This window comes from Delphinus delphis, chromosome 3 (assembly GCF_949987515.2).
Source record: "Delphinus delphis chromosome 3, mDelDel1.2, whole genome shotgun sequence".
NCBI lineage: Eukaryota > Metazoa > Chordata > Mammalia > Artiodactyla > Delphinidae > Delphinus > Delphinus delphis.
Window position 1 is genome coordinate 142116899 of NC_082685.1, and position 6444 is coordinate 142123342.

The following is a 6444-nucleotide window of genomic DNA, read 5'->3' on the forward strand; positions in this document are numbered from 1 at the left end:
GGGAGCAGGACACAGAGACCGGGGCACTCGGCTTCATTTCTTCACGGTTCTGTCTCCCAGCAGATAGGCTGTGTGCTCCATTCCCTGTTGTATTTAAGCTCTCACTCCCCTCCACGTGTATCTGTCTATCATGTGCATAACCATATATATCAAAGGTTAAAGTCCCCTTAGTAGGTAGTCCTGGATTCAATGCAGACCTCGAAGTAACAATCCTGTCAGGTAGCCAGGGTTCTGCCCTGATTGTGGAGACTCTTCCTCTATCCTTCCATCCACCACCTGCCTGAGAAACATGCTTGGCCCCAGTGCAGCCAAGGAGTGCCCTAGGCCTCCCGGAAGTGGGGTCAGCCAGTTGCCAAAAAAGCCACCAGTTGCTGCCCCTCCCTCGGAAGAAGGTGCCCCGGAAGGGTGGGCAAGCAAGACGGGCCCGGGCCAGCCTCAGCACACATGCCCTGCCACCTGGATGCTGAAAGCCTTGGACGGGGTGGAGGTGGAGGGTGAGAACAACCCTCTCCTAAGCGCCCCAGATCATGGATTCGTCTGGCAGCTGACCCATGCTCCATGCACTGAGCCCTACCGTAGAGCTTGTTACACATCTCATAAAAGGGATTTTTATCAGATCATCCATCACTATTAGCCCCAAACTATGACAGATTTAGCCGTTAAATAGCCTACTGGCCTCCCTCAAATAATCATGTTCATTTTACAAAGTAACCAAGAAGCAGCAGTTACCAGACATCCCTTCCCCCGCCCCGCCCCCAAAGACCCGAGCTGTCCATCGTTCTGCACCCTCTGTCCTTTCAGTTCCCCGTACACGACTCGGAAATAGAGGAAAAGGGCCTCCCTTCTGTCCTTTCTTGGGGCCCAAGCAGGGACCTTGCTGAGGAGCAGCCTGCTCAAAACAGGGACAGACCCAGCCGACCAGTCATTCACGAAGCACAGTTCGATGCAGCCCCAGGATCCTCTGTCCGATTCAGAGAGTCCTGGCTGACCTGGTGGCTGGTGTCCCCAGGGGTCAGCCCCAGCCCCAGCTCCCCGTGGAGAGTCTCTGCCCACAGGGGCCGTGGGATTCAACGGGTGCTGACAGCTTGTTCCCAGCATCAGCTACACACCATAAGCAGGTTTTAACTGAAGCAAATCGCTCCACCAAATCCACAAAAGGGTAAAGTTTGTGATTTTTCTCTATCATCGCGATTACCATCTGATCCAGTAAGGAGTGCACTTCTTTGGAAGTTTTGACTTCTCTGATCTGTCTCGGTCGTTTGTGTTATACAACCAAAGTTCTCTACAGACTTTATTTTTGTACAATATTATTTTGTAACTTTTTACAAATAAAAACTCATTTCTATTGCTCTCTGTACTTCTGTGCTTCCTCACCGGCCCGGACCATGACTGGCCCAGGCTGGAAGGCCGTGCCCTTCACTACCACTCAGCCCACTGGTTGGTCAGTGGCCTTGTCCATCAACTCCCCACAACCAATCACCACCCAACTGGGGAAGAACTTGCAAAGCTGTTCTTCGTTTATTCATTCAACAAATACTTGGGGCGAGCGACACTGTGCTAGGCACTGTCCAAGGCACCAAGGATCCAGCATTGGCCAAAAAAACAAACAAAACTCTGCTCAACCCTGTGGAGTTGATATTTTATTTGAGGGGGAGACAGACAATTTTCAGAAAAGTAAAAATACGTAGGGATTCAGGTGTCGATAAATGAGTCACCATTTGTAAAGAATACAAACAGGATATCATAATAGTAAATAGCCGGGGCCTGCTCTAACTAGAGGTGACATTGAGGCGGGACTTACGAAATAGATAGGATTGTCCTGGCAAAACCCTGCGGCAGGCAAGCGCTTGGACCGCACCACCGCTTTGCACAGCCCTGGGAGACGCCGTTCACGTGGGTTCTCCGCAGCAAAGTAGCAGAATCCCTGGAATTGTGCAAATGGTGGCCTTGGGCTTAGTTGTTGCTGGCAAGAAAAACACACTGAAGAGAGGAAATGCCACGGCCCTGGACTGCGGGGAGGGAGCACGCTTCCTCCTCAGATGACACACACCCCGTGCTGTGTCACAGGCGGCATTGTGACTATTAAAAGGTGGCCTTGTACAGTGTTTCAAACCCAAAATGAAACTCTGACGCTCTTAAGACTCTTCTAAGTGGCCACCAGCCTAGGCTTTCCAGCCGACCACAGTCAGGGAAGTACAGGAAATGCCCTCCCCTTCCGGACACTCACCATCCCCCAGGTAGAGTGGCTGGTACCCACTGTGGGCACTTGGAGTCCTGCTGCCAGGGCAGTGCTGAGGCCAGCTCACCTTCTCTAAGCCAGATTCTGGTCCAAAGCTCGGAGAGGAATGCGAACGCTTGCTTACCTCCACTCCTTTTGCCGTCTCTCCAAAGTGTGTTCCCAGGGTGATGGACCAGGTGAGATGCTCGTAAAAAGTGGGGTAGTTCTCTGATCAAACAAGTTTGGAAAACATTGAGTTAAACAACGTCTTTTTGAAGTTAGAGAAGTGTAGAACTTATCAGAGCCTTTATTAAACTAATGAACCTTGTGACCGTCCAGGAGGGGCAGAGCGTGCAGACTTCCCCAGATGGATGGGACCATGAAACTGCCCATGATTTTGTTTTCTTTCTCATAACACCTGTTGCCCGTCCCTTGAAACTACCTTGGGCCATGTTGCCCGCTCCTATAAGCACCGGGAGGAGCAGAGCGGGGGACTAGAGATTAATAAGAGTCAGAAACTACTGGGCAGCTCCCCACGTGCGCGCGCGCACACACACACGCACACTCACACACACACACGTTATAGACATTTGGGCCTTGTGGGTTTCTTGTTCAGCATGATCAACAAGTGGTCAACTTTGGAAATTTCGTTCAACCCAGAAAGGGAGAGTTGAAAGCTGGTAAATTCTTAGCAGCAATAAGAAAAGGAACTCTCGCCGTGCTTACCGCAAATGCTCACGCAGTTCAATTTGTTAGGAACCACCAGTGCTTTGGCTGGTCCATAGTTTTGGGGGGGCGGGTGCCCCCTCACAGTGGTCCTCAGAGGAATGTTTCTCTCTTTGGGCGTCTGACTCTGAGTCCTTGCTGCTGAGGGTGGCTTGAGAGCACGGGACCAGGAGCCCGGACACCAGGCTCTGACGGTCTTGTGGGGCTGTACCCACCGTCATCTCGGACTGGTTTTCTCCTGTGTGTCAGATGCCAAAGTAACAGTTTAAAAGAACTTTTAAAAGAATCGATCCACTCCCAAAGTTAAGATGGAAAATAAGAATTCCCTGAACCTAAGTCTCAAAAACAGAAAGCCCCTCCCCTTCACACACAGGCACCCTCTTGGGCCACAGCTGATTTGCTACCTGACCCCAGCATCACGGGGAGGAGGGAGCCTGAGCCTTCGCACCCTCTACCTTCTCGGAGCACGGTGGCAGGGAGGGACCATAAGTGCCCACCACGGGCCTCGGGCTTTTTTCCATCAGGTTGTGAAGTGTCTGAGCCCCAACTGTCTTCCTGGGACACATCTTTGTTAAAAGGGTGTTACTGCAATCCCACACAGTAGCTAACTTGACTCTTATCTCCCCACACAACTTCCTGAATGAAATCAAAACCAGATCCTGCCAAGTCATCACTGAAAATAAATAGAGAGTTAGGGAAATAAGAGGAAAGCACCCACTTACTCATATGTGACAAGTAATACACTGCCACGCCCCGGCCCCATGGCAGGTGAGGATAATGATGATGGGAGTGCAGACGGGGTGGAGGATGTGCAGTGACGGGTGCGTGGAAAGTGCCAGAATGCCTCCACAAGCAGCAGGTGGGAAGAAAGCCTGAAAAAAAAAAAAATGAGTCAGGGAAAATTACAGAGTAGGCTTCCCGGATAATTTGAATTTCAGATAAACATGCATAATTTCTTAGTATAATTATGTCTCATGCAATATTTGGGGCATGTGCTATTTGGGACTTAACCCTACTAAAATGATTACTCATTGTTTATCTGAAGTTCAGCGGGGCATCCTGTATTTTAATTTGCTAAATCTGGCAAAAGAAAGCGACGTTCTAGCTGGGACTGGCACGTGAGCAGGAATCTGTCAGGTAGACGGTGCAAAGGGCGCGGGCGGGTTGAGGGACAGGCATTCCAGGTGGAAGAGAAGTGTGACGCAAAAGGATGGAAGGGCAGTGCGTTTTCAGGGTGTAGCAGGCAGGGTGGTGGGCTCGCAGCTTTCTTCCTCATCACACAGGGCACAGCAGACACCATGCCTAGGGGCCACGAAATGTTTCGTGATCCAAAAACTGTTTAACTTTTAGTATTTTTAAAATCTGAAGAAAAAGTGAATGTAACAGTAACGAATATGGAATACCAAAGCAGCCTGGGTTATATTCGCCTTTATATACCAGTGCAGTCATTGGTAATTGTTAACATTCTTTATGGAGAAGGGGCCCACAAAGGCAAAAGGGCCTCCGACCCACAAAAGTCGTGACTCAGCCCTGGCTGGGCTGCCAACAACAACCTGTCCAGGTTCTCTACCTGCAAGTTTTTTCTAGTTTTCCCTTTCTTGTTCAATCATTAAAGCCGACCTTGAACTAAAAAAAAAAAAAAAAAAAAAAAACTTCTTCTCACCTTTCAGGTTAGATTGTCTTCTTAAGATATTTACTTCCTGTTTAGGAAAACATAAACCTAAGGATAGCCATTAACAGTCCAAGACTCATTCGCTCTTCTTGAAAAAGGACATGAATCAGGTGACCTGGATCAGATGTAGTTGAGGGGATGATGACGGAGGGAAGAACAGGCAGACAGAAGGATGGATGGAGAGAAAGGCAGAGAGAAGACTTCAGGCCCCAGGAGGTCAGAGAACCAGCAGAGGTGGGCATGACACACAAGATGAGGTTTTCAAACATGTAGAATAGATTCTTTTCACTTGGGAAATTCTTTCAAGTGGGACATGTAGGGGATTTTAACACACTTCCTGTACGTGCCTGGGCCTCATTCATCCAATTAATTATTGAGTATCTATCTCCTACCAGAGGAGGATATAAGGATATAAAGATAAAGCCCTTGAGGGGCTCCCAGATTAGAGGGACAGAAATAAGAGTATGAAAATACAAAGTGATAAGGGCAGTGATGAAGAGTCGCAGTGTGTTATGGGAGCTTGGAGGGACAGTAAACCCAGCTGAGGCTGTGGGGTGAGGAAAGGTATCAGGGATGGCTTCTTGGAGGTGGTCTGCCTGACAGACTATTAAAGGAGAGAAGGAATTTCCCAGACTAGAGTTAAAAGGCGAAAGATTTATACAATCTGAAGAGAAACCAGAGTATAGGAATTTCCCTGACTGGAGTTGAGGACATTTCGGGCAGCAGGGACTCGAGGGCTAAGACTAGAGGCGGCCTGGTTTGTCGGTAGCTGGAGAAGGTGGAGATGGGGCAAGGCCAGAGCTTTGGAGAGCAGGACGGGTGAGCGTCCTTGGGCAAGGGAGGGAAGGGAGCAGAGAGGCTGGGGGTGGTGAGAAGTGTGGGCTCCAACTCTGCATCCACCCTGGAGACAGGATCACTTATAATCTTTGCACCTGACCTCTCCCTTTCAGACCCTCTGTCCCCCACCCCCAGGCCCCTCTGGAGTCCCATCCTTGTCCACACTGCTTTCCTTCTCCCACAGAAAGCCTCCCCTGGGGATGTTCCCTTTCCCCAGGGGACTCCATAGGACTGAAGAGGCTCCCAGACTAGCATTTCCCAAACTGTCTAGGTGAACACTAGGGAAGCATCCATGGAGGCAAGAGTTCCTTGATTTTAAAAATTGGGGAAATGCCGCATAGTCTGATTCCATCTCAGGAAGAAACAGTACATGTTACCTATCAAACAAGGCCCTGAGAAGACCTGCAGAGGAAAAACACGTTTCATGTTGTTTAACTCAGCATCTCTCAATCTTATTTGACCAAGGAGCATCTGTTGACATCTAATGTAAGTGTTTTGCTGGACACAACTTGGGAAATGCTATTTTAGAACCAAAGGAATGGACATCTAATGGAAGAACTGCAGACACTGGTAGTAAGTTATTGCTGGCCAAGGGGATCTTTCCACCCCACCACTGGTATACAGGCACCCTTGGCCTGGAGGACCTGAGAAATAACCGTCACGTTTTCTTACATGCATTACTGGTCCAGTGAGCAGCCAAATTCAGCCGTGTTCTCGTTTCTCCCAGAGCTTGAACAGAAGTAACCAACCCTCCTTCCCTGTCCTCACTCTCCACCCAGCTGGCCAACCCTGCCATAGTTCACAACTGCTGAGCTGGAAGACACTCCAAGGGGTTCTAATCCATGCTACACACACAGAAGAATCAGCTCTCACGGTCTTCATTTGTGTTGTTCACCAGATAAAGACAGATCCCTTCCATTCCTGGCTACGTGGTGAGATTACACAGCTCGGTTCTCTTGTGCTTGATGGAGGCCAGTGACCGACCAAAGAG